The sequence below is a fragment of the Podarcis melisellensis genome, assembly GCF_964234715.1.
Source record: "Podarcis melisellensis genome assembly, chromosome: 9".
Lineage (NCBI taxonomy): Eukaryota > Metazoa > Chordata > Lepidosauria > Squamata > Lacertidae > Podarcis > Podarcis melisellensis.
Window position 1 is genome coordinate 58,075,165 of NC_138541.1, and position 15,146 is coordinate 58,090,310.

General features: G+C 43.6%; 1 long non-coding RNA gene across 1 annotated transcript in view; it reads left to right on the forward strand.

Annotated features, from left to right (window-relative positions):
- The first annotated feature begins 226 nt into the window (after window positions 1-226).
- The window catches only part of LOC309377461, a 248,161-nt gene continuing 233,241 nt past the window's right edge, over window positions 227-15,146 (forward strand). The window contains exon 1 of the long non-coding RNA XR_014171596.1: window positions 227-346. This is a non-coding gene — a long non-coding RNA (uncharacterized lncRNA). The remainder of the gene's footprint in view (window positions 347-15,146) is intronic.

Genomic DNA, 15,146 nt, shown 5'->3' on the forward strand with positions numbered 1-15,146 from the left:
TCTCAACCAGATGGACACTTGGTTGGGGTTTCTTCCTCAGTGAAATTATGGCGTTGCTTTGTTAGGTGTAAGAACATTGTATGAGGGCGGAAGTGGCATTGGTCAGGATCAACATAGTATAGGTGTTGGAATACTGCCGGGGAGACGGGGGCATCGTCTCCCATCTTCCTGGCAGTGGAATCACAGTGGAACGCTGTGATGTCAAGGGATGCAGTAAGCTGTACAGTGGTACCTCGCAAGACGAATGCCTCGGAAGACGAAAAACTCGCAAGACGAAAGAGTTTTTCGTTTTTTGAGTTGCTTCGCAAGACGATTTTCCCTATGGGCTTGCTTCGCAAGACGAAACGTCTTGCAAGTTTGTTTCCTTTTTCTTAAAACCGTTAATACCAAGGTGCATCCGTGCTTCGCAAGACGAAAAATCCGCAAGACGAAGAAACTCGCAGAACGAATTAATTTCGTCTTGCGAGGCACCACTGTACTTGGCATAACAGGAAAGGTGGGAGGAGCTGAATACATCACTGCTATTTTCTCTGGCACCCATAACACTTGGCATGGGTTATGGCAGATAGTGTTGGACTTTAGGAGGAAGAGATGAGAACTAGCCCCGCTGTACATTGGGAAGGGCTGTGTGGAGAGAGTCTCTTCCTTTAAACCCCTAGGAGTTTATCTCAGTGAAGACCGTACTTGGAAAATCAATACAACCCAGGTGGTTAAGAAAGCCCAACAGAGACTCCATCTCCTCAGAGTATTGCGAAAGAACGATGTCAATCAACATTTGATGATCTCCTTCTACAACAGAAAGTGTCCTTTCATACTGCATCACAGTGTGATACGCTGGTTTGACATCAACTGATAGGAAGTGCCTACAGAGGGTGGTGAATACAGCACAATATATTATGTCCCATGAATCTGCTAGATGACATCACAGAAGAACATTGCCTCAGGAGAGTGAGGAAAATTCTCAGGGATGATTCACACCCTGGCCGGCACTTTCTTGATCTCCTGCCCTCAGGCAGAAGATATAGAAGCATGATTAGTCGCACCAACAGGGTAAAGAACAGCTTCTATCCGTGGGCTGTTAGGCTGCTGAATGAAAAGATAACAACAGGGCAACTGACTTTCGGGTTTGGTGTGTGTGTGTCAGTAAACGAGGTGAACTAAGACTAAGAGAGCTGACTTTGGAAGAATGGCAAATGAAGGTGATGGACTATATGGGATTGGCAGAAATGACTGGCAGAATCCGAGACCAGGGAGAAGAGTCGGTGGAAGAAGATTGGAAGAAATTTAAAGACTATTTACAGAAATATTGCAAAATTAATGAATGTTAGAATGATGTCGGATAGAAATTAAATGGTTTCCAGCTGTAATGCTTTAAGAGAATATAATAATAATAATAATAATAAATTTTATTTATATCCCGCCCTCCCCAGCCGAAGCCGGGCTCAGGGCGGCTAACAACACCAAAATAGTGCGACATTATAAAAACATTATAAAAATTAATTAAAATCAAGATTGATGGCAGCCATAAAGTTTTGTAAAGGTTGCCAGAGGAGGGAGTCAGGCTGCGCCCTGACCAAAGGCCTGGCGGAACAGCTCTGTCTTGCAGGCCCTACGGAAAGATGTCAAGTCCTGCAGGGCCCTTGTCTCTTGTGACAGAGCATTCCACCAGGTTGGAGCCGCAGCCGAAAAGGCCCTGGCTCTAGTTGAGGCCAGCCTAACCTCTCTGTGGCCTGGGACCTTCAAGGTTTAGAAAAAGGTTTAGAAATAGGTTAAAATTTACTGATAAGGATTTGCTGAACTAACAATTTGAATTGGAATACAAAACAGGGAGGTATGAGGAGGTCTGGGAAATAAGTTAATGAAAAATAAGTAATGGAAACTTTATGTGTTTTTAATTATTTTTATTTTTGTATTTTTGTTATTTTTTTCTTTTTTCTTTTTGATTCTTATTGTATTATTATTGAAAACTTTAATAAATATTCTTAGGGGGGGAGACTAAGAGAGCTGAGTGGGGGGAGTGCTCATGTAATCTCACTGTATACAAATTGTACAAGTGACAATTAATTATTTCAATTATGTTTCAGTTTCAATGATGTCTGCTCTGGTCCTTATGCATGGAAATTTAGACTAGGCCTTGTTACATGTTATTAGCTAGAGAACTCTAGGCTGCCTCTGAACCTTTAAAAAACGATAGGCCACACAATTTCCACTGTGCAGATGGAAACCACTTCTGCTTAATAACACACCACAGAGCAGATGCATCCCACCCCCGATACAGTGCAATGTCAGTGTTAAGGATAGGGCATCCCTCGGGGGGGGGGGGAGTTTAACACAAAATGTGCTTTGAGTTGCAGTTATAAAGCCAGTCTTTCAGGTTTATGAGCTTTCTGCGGTACTTGGGCAACGTAAAGGTCAGATAATGGTATTTATGATGTTTACTTATCTGCAGTGACTTCTAAGAAACGGCCTTTAAAGTAGCAACAGAACACAACCAGATTATAGGTGTCATTATCCTGGTTTTCCTGAAGAGCTCAGTGGAGCGCACTAAGGATAAGCTTAAATTATCAGGAGGCACCATCCGCTGGAGACACAAATTAGCCTGACCACACTGAGGACAAGGGTTTTACATTACTGTATTGCTTTAACAGGGGCGGGGTTTTAAGTTGGGTAGGTGCTGTTTTCTTTGGAAGGTGGGGCTGTTTTAAATTGTTGTTAAATGTCATATGCTACTTAGATTTCTGTATTTGTGGGCTGGAGTATCGTTTAGGGGTTTTTGTTAGGGAGCACATTGTTTATTTGTGTGTATACATTAATATTGCTTTGCTTGCTTTCATTATTTTGATTGTGCTTTGAACATTTTGATTATGTTTTTTGTGCTTCGTATATTTACCTCCGTGCTGTCAATTGCCCTGAGACCTAGGGTGGGGGTATAGGACGGTATACAAATTCAAATAATAATAATAATAATAATAATAATAATAATAGCTTTTTCCTGAGGGTACTCAAGGGTACGCAGTACCAGAACCTCTTTTGCCCCACATGTTAAAAGTGTTCCACTTACTGTAACAACTTCATGGTGAGTACCGGCACCGGTTTTTCTTTAAAAAAGCAAAACCAAAACACCACTGATAATAATGAGAAATGTAACGGTGGGACTGTATTTATATTCTTCCCCGTAAGCACAAGTATTAAGTGAGTAGTGAAAAGAACTGCGATCTCCCTTTCCCCCCTTCAACTCAGCTTCAGTTTCACAGAGTGCGGAAATAGGGAACCGCCAAGAAGATTAGGAGAAAGTGAATGAGTTCCTTTGGTGGGTTTTGCTGCCTGCTGCTGGGGTTATCCCTATCAAACATTCTTCACCACACCTGTATAGGAATAAAGAGGATAAATAGGTATCACTGCGGCGGGAAGGTAAGCAGTGTTTCCGTGCACTCTGGCTTCTGTCACACTGTCCCTTTGCACTAGAAGCGTTTTAGTCATGCTGGCCACATGACCTGGAAGGCTTTCTGTGGACAAACACCGGCTCCCTCAGCCTGAAGTGAGATGAGCGCTGCACCCCATGGTCACTTTTAACTGGACTTAACCGTCCAGGGGTCGGTTTACCTTTTCCTTACCTTAATGGAGAACATCTTTCTGGTGATGAGTATGGCATCTTCCTGAAAGTTCTATGGCAGGCATGGCTTTTTCATTTGGTGGGGCCTGAGGTGACTTAAGCAAGGTCTAGGCCTCCTATGTGGTACATTCATTGTGGGGTTCTAGCTTCTCATCCTCTGTCTGAAAGACACAACCAGGTCCCATTTCATAGAATCACACGAGTTGGAAGAGACCGTGCAGATCAGAATAATCTTTATTTGCATCAGCCACTAGCCGTAGCAATAAAATAAAATACAATGTACAGTGGTACCTCTAGTTGTGGACTTAATCCGTTTCAGGGTGCCGTTCGCAACCCAAAAAGTCCACAACTAGATCGCCTCTTCCGTGCATGTGCGTGACACGATCAAGTGCTTCTGCGCATGCATGAAGCGTGCAGATCGCTTCTGCGCGTGCATACGTGGCGAACCCAGAAGTAAACTTATGGGTTTGCCATGTTCATAAGCTGAAGGTCCATAACCAGAGCAGAACGCAACTAGAGGTACCACTGTACTGAAGACAGAGGCAAAAACTTTAACTACAGTGATACCTCGGGTTAAGGGGTTAAGTACTTAATTCGTTCCGGAGGTCCATTCTTAACCTGAAATTGTTCTTAACCTGAAGCACCACTTTAGCTAATAGGGTCTCCTGCTGCTGCTGCACTACCGGAGCATGATTTCTGTTCTCATCCTGAAGCAAAGTTCTTAACCTGAAGCACTATTTCTGGGTTAGTGGAGTGTGTAAACCGAAGCATATGTAACCTGAAGCGTATGTAACCCGAGGTACCACTGTACATGCAAAAATCTACAGTTGCTACTGTTTTTCAAGAAAGGTTTTTGCATCTTTGACAATCACACAGCAGGCAGATGTTCATTTCTGGGTTAACGGAGTCTATAACCTGAAGCGTATGTAACCTGAAGCGTATGTAACTCGAAGTACCACTGTATACAGAATACATTCTGGAGGTTTACATCAATAATCAAATAATTAAAGACCCAGACCAGATTGATCTACAGCTACTTTGTGGGCAGCAAGGTAATGGGAGGCTTAAAAGATAAAAAGCAAGAACCAAACAGGGTGCTCTTTCAATGTAGCTTCTTCAGCAACAGCAATTTCCCCCCTCCTTCAGTTTGTTTAAAATATAGGGAGTCAAAGGAATTAAAAAGGATTTTAGAAGATTAAAATGGTTTGAAGGTCACAAGTCCTTAAAATAAATTTTTAAAACGAGATACAGCCGACAGGAAACCAGGGCGGTGGCTCCTAAGCTGTTAGGCTTCATGAAAACTAATTTACGACACTGGCTTCACAAAGTTCTACGGTGCAAATTCCTGGGGTTGCCGGAACACATAAAACAACCCTGCCTTCGATAAGAGGAATTTTTAAAAGAACAAAAGGGGGAGGGGGAGCCAGCAAAGCCAACCCCATCATGTAATTGAAAGGGTGCTCTGGTAAGCACGTCTTACCTCGGCACCATCTTCCCAGGAATCAGTAGCCCATGTGCTTTCACTCTTTATAAAGATTTAAGGAGTGTTGTTCTTACCTCCCTACTATTATCCCTACTGGGTCGCTGGACCGTTGCTACTGTGTCCTTTCTCCTAACAGAACAAGATAAATCAGGTGACAGCAAAAACTACAAAAAATAAAAATAGCAGGGACAATTAGAATAAGATCTATTCTCAGAGTTACTTAGACCATGTGGTTCTAGTCCAAACTCTTATAATGCAGGAATAGGCAGCCATCTCATATGCTGTTATGTACTGAAGTTCTCACCCTGGGTCAGCAGGGGGATACTGTAGATAGTTATGCAAATGAAGGATCCAAAGTGACATTCAGTGATTGGATAGTTTGTATGCAAATGAAGGATCGAAAGTGACATTCAGTGATTGGATAGTTTTAGAAAGTTGCTACAGTTACGTTGTTCTGGAGCTCTATATAAGCAGGCTGACTGAGCTCTTCAGTTCAGTTCTGTTCCAGCTTACAAATAAAGAGCTGCTTTGGAAGAATTGCTGTGTCATCTGATATGTTCACCCACAACTTAACATATGCAGCATCAAACCTGTGACTTTGGTGTTATCAGCACCATGCTGTAACCAACTGAGCTATCCAGATTCGAAACTTGGTATTCTTAACTAGGAGACCAGCTTTTCGGGCCTCAGAGGGAGCTTCCTGACTCCAGTTAGGAAACTAAATATCAGTCTATTTGTTGCATGTTTCTTTAAGCACGCCAGGTTGTTTTTCAAAGACATTTTTTTCTAAATAAAAATAAATGAATCCATGATGTCCCACAGACATGCAGTCTAGCGCTGTCTATAGTCACCGAGTTCTGACTCAGCTGCTGTCAGTACATAGTTTTTGTTCATCAGTTTCCCCATTATCTTTCCATTTTGAACTGACGGATAATGCAGTTAAAAGATTTTAGTCATTGATCAGCACTAAGTGGCTGGCTCCTGTTAGGTGGTTCCTCCTGTTCTGCAAATCCACTTGTTTCATGTCTGTGCTTTTATTTCTGTACACTCAGGAGCCTGGTACTGATCAGACAAAGCTGCTGATTTGCCTTGGGCATGTGACATAATCCAAAATAATTTGGGAGGGATCTTTCCACAGAACCGTTTCCTCAGAGTCCGGAATACTTGAAGAGCTGCATCATCATTGTCATTCCATTAGCAACAACAGGAGTTCTGCTTGCAGCTCCCAGGGCAAATCTGAGGAGTTTCAGGAAGAAACGTACACAGCTCCTCCATTCTGCCTGAGATTGCTTTTTCTGTTTTGTTTCTAATAAATCCTTGTGTGAGTTTGGCTTGACAGGCTTTTTCTCTGTTTAAATCAGGAACAAATATGAGGGTGTTATTCTGAGGACAATAATAATTCTGAGGACAATCTTCCATTACCTTAGATGTTATTAAAAAGGACATAACTTTATTTTGCCTGGGGGAAAATGCTTGGAAAATTTACCAAAATTCCCAGTGGATTGCTGCTGAATTTGTACAATTGTTTTTTGAGACTTGGGGGTGTCCCAACTTATTTGATGCAGAAGGGAGAACGTATCTCTCAGAAGTCAGCTAGTTGCCTATTATTAATTGATTGACTGGTGCAGACCCTGATAGTGTTTCTGCCTGCGTTCCTTGTTCTCATCCTTCCCACAGGGAAAAAATGGTGTACATTGGCTCTGTGGAGAGAGACAACTGTCTGACTGCGGTAGGCCCTGATGGCGCTCCGTCTGCCTCCTGTTCTTCCAAGGGATTCAGGAAGCAATGAGCATGCTTTTGGGGAAAATTACAAGGTTTTTTTAAAGCAATATAGCAAGTGGTAGACAAAAATGCACATAAACTGCTAAGCATTTATGTGCTGTTGGCAAATCCTTGGATGCGACAGCAAACAGTCTTCCTTGGATCTGGGTCTGGCTGATGCACAATGATTCCTAGTCTGTCTTTCTCTGGGTAACAGTGCTCCAGTCACTCATATTTTACTGTTATACCTGGGAACATGACCGATAACCATGCTTGATAACCATGTTCCTTTGGTCAGCCTTGGGACGTACCAGTGGTGTCATCCTAAATCATATTCAGGAACATCAAAGGGTTGGTGAGCTGCCCCCTTACTCTGTTAGTGTGGGTCTCCTAGACCCATGATTCCCATGGCCACGAGGAGTTAACCATGAGAACTTGGCAATCTGCCAAGAGATCATCTCATGTTCTTGTAATTCAAGGCTATGTCAACAGCTTCGCTCTCTAATATTGACATTTAAGCCCGTGCTCCCTCTCATGGCATAATACATTCTCATATAAAAGTAATTTCTCAAAGGATGCAGCCTGAAAGGACCAAAATATTGCAATAGCTGACCGTTAAGCAGTTCCAAGCCCCTACACAGGCCATAAAGAAGGCATCAAATGTTGGATGATCCACTTACCTCCTTGTGATCACAGAATTTCTCTACACATTTCCAACACACCTCCCTTGAGCTTATCCTTCTCACAGGGCAGAATAACAACAACAACAATTTTATTATTTATCCCCCACCCATCTGGTTGGGTTGCCCCAGCCACTCTGGGCAGCTTCCAACACATCTAAAAACTCGTAGGGTTGCCATATGTCCTCTTTTTCTACAAAATGTCCTCTTATTCATGGGTATGTAAAATGAAAGTCGGCGTAGTTAAAAGTTGCTCTTCAAAAGTCAATGGTATCAAAAGCAGATGTAATGGTCATGCTTCCCCAACACTCTCTAATGATAAAGGTACGCCCAAAGTTGATTTGGTTCTGAAACCAGGCTTGAACTCTGATTGCAGTGGATCTAGGTAGCTGGTTTTAGTCATTCATTCATTCTTTTTTTCATCCCGTTTTACACTCTACATTTGGATTCAAACATTAATCATAATCATCAACATTTAGGGTTCCCTGAATCCTCAGACTTCCCCACCCCCAGGGTTTCCATATTCAAAATTTTCCTACTGCATTACATAATTTCTCTAATTTAAAAATAATAATCAATTTTTACTTTAGTTTTTAATATATCACAAGCATTACTCAAATGCTGCCTGCCAAAGTTTTTAATTGTTTACAGTGTTCTCTTAAATTGTAAAAAAAAAATTCCCATTCCTTCTTAAAGTTTCTATCTTTCTGGTTTCTGATCTTCCTGGTCATTTTTGCCATTTCGGCGTAGTCCACCATCTTCATCAGCCATTCCTCTTTGGTGGGGCCTTTATCCTCTTTCTGTCTTATTATCTGCGCTGCTGTCATCGCGTACATGAATAATTGTTTCTGCTCCCTTGGTGTCTCTGCATCTAGAATTCCTAGTAAGAAAAAGCTCATGGTTTTTTCCACAAGCGTCATTTTAAACGTTTTTTCAACTCATTATATATCATCTCCCAGAATGCTTTTGTTAATCTTGCACGCCCACCACATATGGTAGAATGTGCCTTCCTTCTCCTTACACTTCCAACATATGTTTAAAGCAGTTCTATACATCTTTGCTAATTTTGTAGGTGTTCAGTACCAACAATAGGGAGCTGGTTTTATCTAGGAACACCTGCAGTTTGGTCCTGCTCTGTAGTATTAAAGGTAAAGGCACCCCGGACCAGTAGGTCCAGTCGTGGCCAACTCTGAGGTTGCGGCGCTCATCTCGCTTTACTGGCCGAGGGAGCCGGCGTACAGCTTCCGGGTCATGTGGCCACCATGACTAAGCCGCTTCTGGCGAACCAGAGCAGCGCACAGAAACGCCGTTTACTTTCCTGCCAGAGTGGTACCTATTTATCTACTTATACTTTGATGTGCTGCTAGGTTGGCAGGAGCTGGGACCGAGCACCGGGAGCTCACCCCGTCGTGGGGATTCGAATCGCCAACCTTCTGATCGGCAAGTCCTAGGCTCTGTGGTTTAACCCACAGCACCACCCACGTCCCAACATCTGTAGTATTATGATGTATTAAATTTGTTTGCTAAAAAGCAAACAATGTGTAAGTGGTTCCTTAGGGAATGGAAGTGTTTTTGAAATACTTTGTTAGCTTCTGTTTTTCTCTGAAAAGCAGCATGCACAGAATTTTTTTAGCCTGATAGCGTAGATGTGGATGAAAAAAACCTCCCGCTTGTGTGGTGTTGCTTTATATATTTATATACCCTGCTGGTATTTGCACAGGGTCCTGTTCACTTAAGTTTCAAGAACATGTTACGCTGTCATTAATATTAATCCCAGTATTCATATTAATAGCCTGCAGACCCAAAGCCACTCAGTCATACTGGTAGCAGTTAACATGTCCATCTCTAAAAGATTAGACGTAGGCTGCAAATACACAGCAGTATTTTATTTTAGTTTTCAACTGGCGACTAAGGTGTGATTCTTTCTCAGGAACTGTGAATATAGTGTCAGCTCCCAAATGTGCTTCTAGAGGAAGCAAGCCAAAAAAGAGAATTTGTCAAAAGAATTTCCAGCCTGCCAAATACCCAGAAACATTTTAGTTGTATTTATATCTGTGCGTATTTTGGGAGAGGGATGTGAGTGAACCCAATGCATGTTGGCATCTGGGGAGAAAACTCTCAGCAACACCCATCTCTGTGGCATTTATATGTGATGTGTAATTAGGACAGCAAGGTTTTAATTGCTTTAATGAGTAGATTAATCAATTATTTGGTAAGAGCCAGTTATAGTGGTGGGCCTACAAACGAAGAACATGCATGCATATTTCTGAGGCGATGTTGTTTCTTAGCTAGTCCTTTAAACTTGCTTAAAGTGGTTTTCCCAGTAGTGATGTATGGAAGTGAGAGCAGGAACATAAAGGAGGCTGATCGCCAAAGAATTGATGCTTTTGAATTATGGTGCTGGAGGAGACTCTTGAGAGTCCCATGGACTGCAAGAAGATCAAACCTCTCCATTCTTAAGGAAATCAGCCCTGAGTGCTCACTGGAAGGACAGATCGTGAAGCTGAGGCTCCAATACTTTAGCCACCTCATGAGAAGAAAAGACTCCCTGGGAAAGACCCTGATGAAAGATTGAGGGCACAAGGAGAAGGCGATGACAGAGGATGAGATGGTTGGACAGTGTTGTCAAAACTACCAGCATGAGTTTGACCAAACCGCAGGAGGCAGTGGAAGACAGGAGTGCCTGGTGTGCTCTGGTCCATGGGGTCACGAAGAGTTGGACACGACTAAACATCAAGAACAAATTGGCAATGGAAATCTAATTGGTAGTGATCCACTGCCATCTTCCCTGACTCTTAGCGTGGATGTCTGCCAGCTGTTTTCTCAAGACATATCCTTGGACCAGCTGATGGGGCCTGCCTATTCATTGCTGCTGTGTCCCTGTGAAACCTGCAGAGCAAAACTAAAAATGAGATCTACCGTGCTACCAAATGCTATTGCAACTCAGCAGCAGTTCATTTTTCTGCTGCCAGGCTGCTGTTGCTATGGCCTGACATACATCTATTTCTGTAAAATGGAGGAAAAGTTTGTTACCTTGGAGAGTGTGGTTTCCGCTCGATCGCGGCTCTCTGTTTTCCATCAGTGATGCCCCCAATCATAAGATACCATCTATGTCCCGTCAATCTTGCAACAACAAATTCCTATGGAAACGGCACAAAAGTCACATTTAAAGAAGATGAATTGGCATTGTGTTCTGTTTTCTGTTATTTTTGTTTTCTGAAGGCCCTCTTGCGCTTTTAATGCTCACATTGACCTTGCTAGTTTTCATTGAAGTAGCCAGTGTGATTTACACAATTTATTTTAAGTTGGGGTGTGGGAAGAGAAGCAACAGATGGCTTTTCTTACTGCATAAAAATCATATATTTAACATGTACTTCTACTGAGAATTGGTAAAAGTATATAGAAAATATAGTGGCTGGCTTCATTTTAAATCCACGCAATGATTGACAGTTAAGGAGTGATCCTGTCAAGAGAAAGGGGGCAGGGCTACACATAATAACACCGCCCTATACCTGCCAAGTGCCTTGGAGAAAATACTGCATCTCATTTTTTCCATGCATGATTACGGCAGCCATTTTGGGTGCCGCGACCCCACATGTTCTCGTGCTGTGCTCCTGCCCCTCAAAACACTTTTTCAGGCCCTATATTGCGCGGCACCCGAAAACATGTGTTACTGGGTTCCACCTAAAATCTCACCCTGAAAATAGCGCTTCTTTCAGAGCGAGTGAGAGGTGCAGGTCATGTGACTCACCTGGGAGAAGATGCACATCCTGGTTTGGGGTCTGAAAAAGTTGGACAGTCTGCTACCCTGCATCTTCTCTCATGCTCTTTCCCAATGTCTGCATGTGTGTGTGGGGGGGGGGTGTGTGCCTGTAATGAGGAAGATTGCTCTGTATGTATGGAGACTTACCATGGGGTTTCAAACCCTGATGTCCATCGTTCTGCCCGGACACTGAGGTCCAGCGCCGAGAGGCTTCTGGCAGTTCCCTCACTTCGAGAAGCCAAGTTACAGGGAACCAGGCAGAGGGCCTTCTCGGTAGTGGCACCCGCCCTGTGGAATGCCCTCCCACCAGATGTCAAAGAGAAGAACAACTATCAGACTTTTAGAAGACATCTGAAGCTTTTAGGGAAGCTTTTAATGTTTAACAGACCACTGTATTTTAATACTTTGTTGGAAGCCACCCAGAGTGGCTAGGGAAACCCAGCCGGACGGGCGGGGTATAAATAATAAATTATTATTATTATTATTATTACATGTATTATTATTGCACAGAGCTCCAAATCATGGGAAAAGACAGCACCTATAGCAGATACTCTTCCAATGTGTAGATGGCAGAATGGGACCCCTTTTCAGTCTGAGGGCCATATTCCCTTCTGGGCAACTTTACAGGGGCCGTATACCAGGAGAAGGCGGGGCCTGAGGCAAAGGTGGGCAGAGTGACTCGTGTGAATTTTCCTTCCAATGAGAGGCTGGTTTCTACACACACCTCTTCATCCTCCATCCTGGCAAACAAGACGAAAGACACATTCAGGCAGGCAGAAAACATCCAAGCAAGTCCAGTGAGGGGTGTGGCCTGTGAGGAGGGGGTGTGGCCTGGCGAGAGCCCCATACAGAGCCTTGGAGGGCTGCACTTGGCTTCTCAGCCTGAGGATTTCTATCGCTCCAACAGAGCTTGTGTGTGTGGCCCTGCTCCCTCCCTCTCCCCCCACACAATTACAATTGCATGGAGAATGATGACTGAATAGGGATGGGGTTATAGCCCACTATGGGATTTTTAAAAAGCAGAGACATCACCTTGCCAACCAAGGTCTGTATAGTTAAAGCTATGGTTTTCCCAGTAGTGATGTATGGAAGTGAGAGCTGGACCATCAAGAAGGCTGATCGCCGAAGAATTGATGCTTTTGAATTATGGTGCTGGAGGAGACTCTTGAGAGTCCCATGGACTGCAAGAAGATCAAACCTCTCCATTCTGAAGGAAATCAGCCCTGAGTGCTCACTGGAAGGACAGATCCTGAAGCTGAGGCTCCAATACTTTGGTCACCTCATGAGAAGAGAAGACTCCCTGGAAAAGACCCTGATGTTGGGAAAGATGGAGGGCACAAGGAGAAGGGGACAGAGGATGAGATGGTTGGATAGTGTTCTCGAAGCTACCAGCATGAGTTTGACCAAACTGCGGGAGGCAGTGGAAGACAGGAGTGCCTGGCGTGCTCTGGTCCATGAGGTCACGAAGAGTCAGACACGACTAAAAAACAACAACAACAAATGGGATTTTTTATGGGGAGTTTCAAGCTAACAGGAGATGTTGATGGCAGCCGAGAGTGGTAGAGTCTGAGGGGGAAATCAAGGGCAGGATTATATCAAGAACAGAGAAATGGGGGGCAGTAAAATTACTGAGTTATTGTAGGTAAGCATAATGGGATGCTGCTATGTAGAGAAGAGGGAGGCGTTGCTGAAAATGAGGAGCTAAATTGCTAGACACTTATCATGCTCAAGTGACGACTTGGGCTTCAAACTGTATGAGAGACTTTCATGTCAAACAATTTCAAAGGAATACATAGCTTACGGTCCTCTTCAAAGCGACCTGAAAAGGTTTCGAACTATGGTAATTTCTCTTTAAAAAGTCAAGCTCATCTACATTATTTCTGGCACAGAGGACGAGTATATTCCCTTTGAGTGGTTTCCTAAATTAATTTCTCCTAGGTGAGTTCCTGTTGAAATGAATTGCCTCTGAAATAAAAGTCAATTAATATTAGGTTCAAAGATGGTGCCTATCAGTCAAATCAAAATATTCACGAGACATTAATTATACAATTTAGCTGGGAGCACGGCAGAGCTGTCAGAGAAGTGTGACAGATCTTCTTTACAGAAAGTTGCGAAGTTCTTGCAATGGCTGACCTGCGAGGGGGGTGGGCTTTAAAAATAACCAGAATGGAATGTTAGGTATAAAGAAATAAGTACTTTCTATAAACTAGCCACTTATATACATAAGCATCAGAATGTCCCTAGATACTTCTGTCTCAAACCTCTGTTGGTTTTCAAAAGTAATTTTGAATAGATATGAATAAGTGCAAATTCCTTGAAATCTCTTAGGTTTCTGCTCTTCCTTATGTGGAATATATTCACAAAAATAGGTGATTAACATGCAATAAAGCATACAGTTGAAGTTCTATATCTATAGGTTTTTCACAGGCTTGAAGGCAGCGGTACCTCGGGTTACAGACGCTTCAGGTTACAGACTCCACTAACCCAGAAACAGTACCTCAGGTTAAGAACTTTGCTTCAGGATGAGAACAGAAATCGCGCCGCCGTGGCACAGTGGCAGCAGGAGGCCCCATTAGCTAAAGTGGTGCTTCAGGTTAAGAACAGTTTCAGGTTAAGTACAGACCTCCGGAATGAATTAAGTACTTAACCCGAGATACCACTATATGATTTATCAGCCCATTACGTATGTCCACTTTTTAGCCCTCTCTTGGTGTAGTCTTTGACCAACAGGCTTTGCAGGTTTTGCAGGTTTTGGAAGCAGTACAAAAACCTGCACTACCTGTTTGGCCCTTTAAAAAGGGGGGAGTGGGTGAATGTGTGTACCATAGCCATTTATGATACTATCATACTGCCTTCAACTCGCTGAAAAGTTATCATAAATAGATAGCCTCATACTGTAGTGATGGATAAATAGTCTGTCCTGTGGCACAGAGCTAATCCTGATCCAGTGACTGCCTTTATTTGCCTGCCCCATTGTCAGGGAACTGCCATCAGCTCAGAGGCGAGAGGTGGAAGAGCAGTTGTGTTACAGGGAGCCTCCAAAGATCTTGTGAAGCAGTTCTTCCTCTGGCAAGGAGGGAAGCCAGTGGGGAAGGGGCGCAGGGGTCAGAAGATGCTAGGGAGAGCCTCAACACCGAGCCTGAGCAAAGGGGAGGGGAGGCAAGTCCCCCTTTGCCAGCGCCCACGTTGCATAGTAGGTTTACGCGCAGAGAGAGGAGGAGAAGGATGGGGGTCACACGACTGTTATGCTGGGGAAGGTATAAGGACCGCCCCCTCCCAGATTCTGCTAGCGACTGAGCAGACATGGACTTGTGACACTCTGCACTGTAAGATAGTTTGTACTGATAATGAAGACAGGTTGGAGTCTTGCCTGTTTGCTCTCGAGCAACCACACCAGCACCTGACACCCGTATTTAGCAGAATCATACTTTTCAGCATCCTGATTATTGAAGGAAGCTCATAGAGCTGCAGATATAGGAAATGGATGGGAGGTTAAATGGGAGAGGCAGTATCCTCTTGGAGCGTAGTGTTTTGAAACCCTCCATCATAGGCCCAGGTTGTCTTTATGTGTAAATAACCCATATACAGTGAAACCTGGCTCTCGAACGGCTTAGTTGCTGAACAAATCGGCTCCCGAACGCTGCAAACCCGGAAGTAAGTGTTCCGGTTTGTGAACGTTTTTCGGAAGCCAAATGTCTGACGCGGCTTCCGCTTGAGTGCAGGAAGCTCCTGCAGCCAATCAAAAGCCACACCTTGGTTTTCAAACGGTTTCGGGAGTCGGAATGGACTCCCGGAATGGATTAAGTTCGAGAACCAAGGTACCACTGTATGATAAAGGTACCTTTC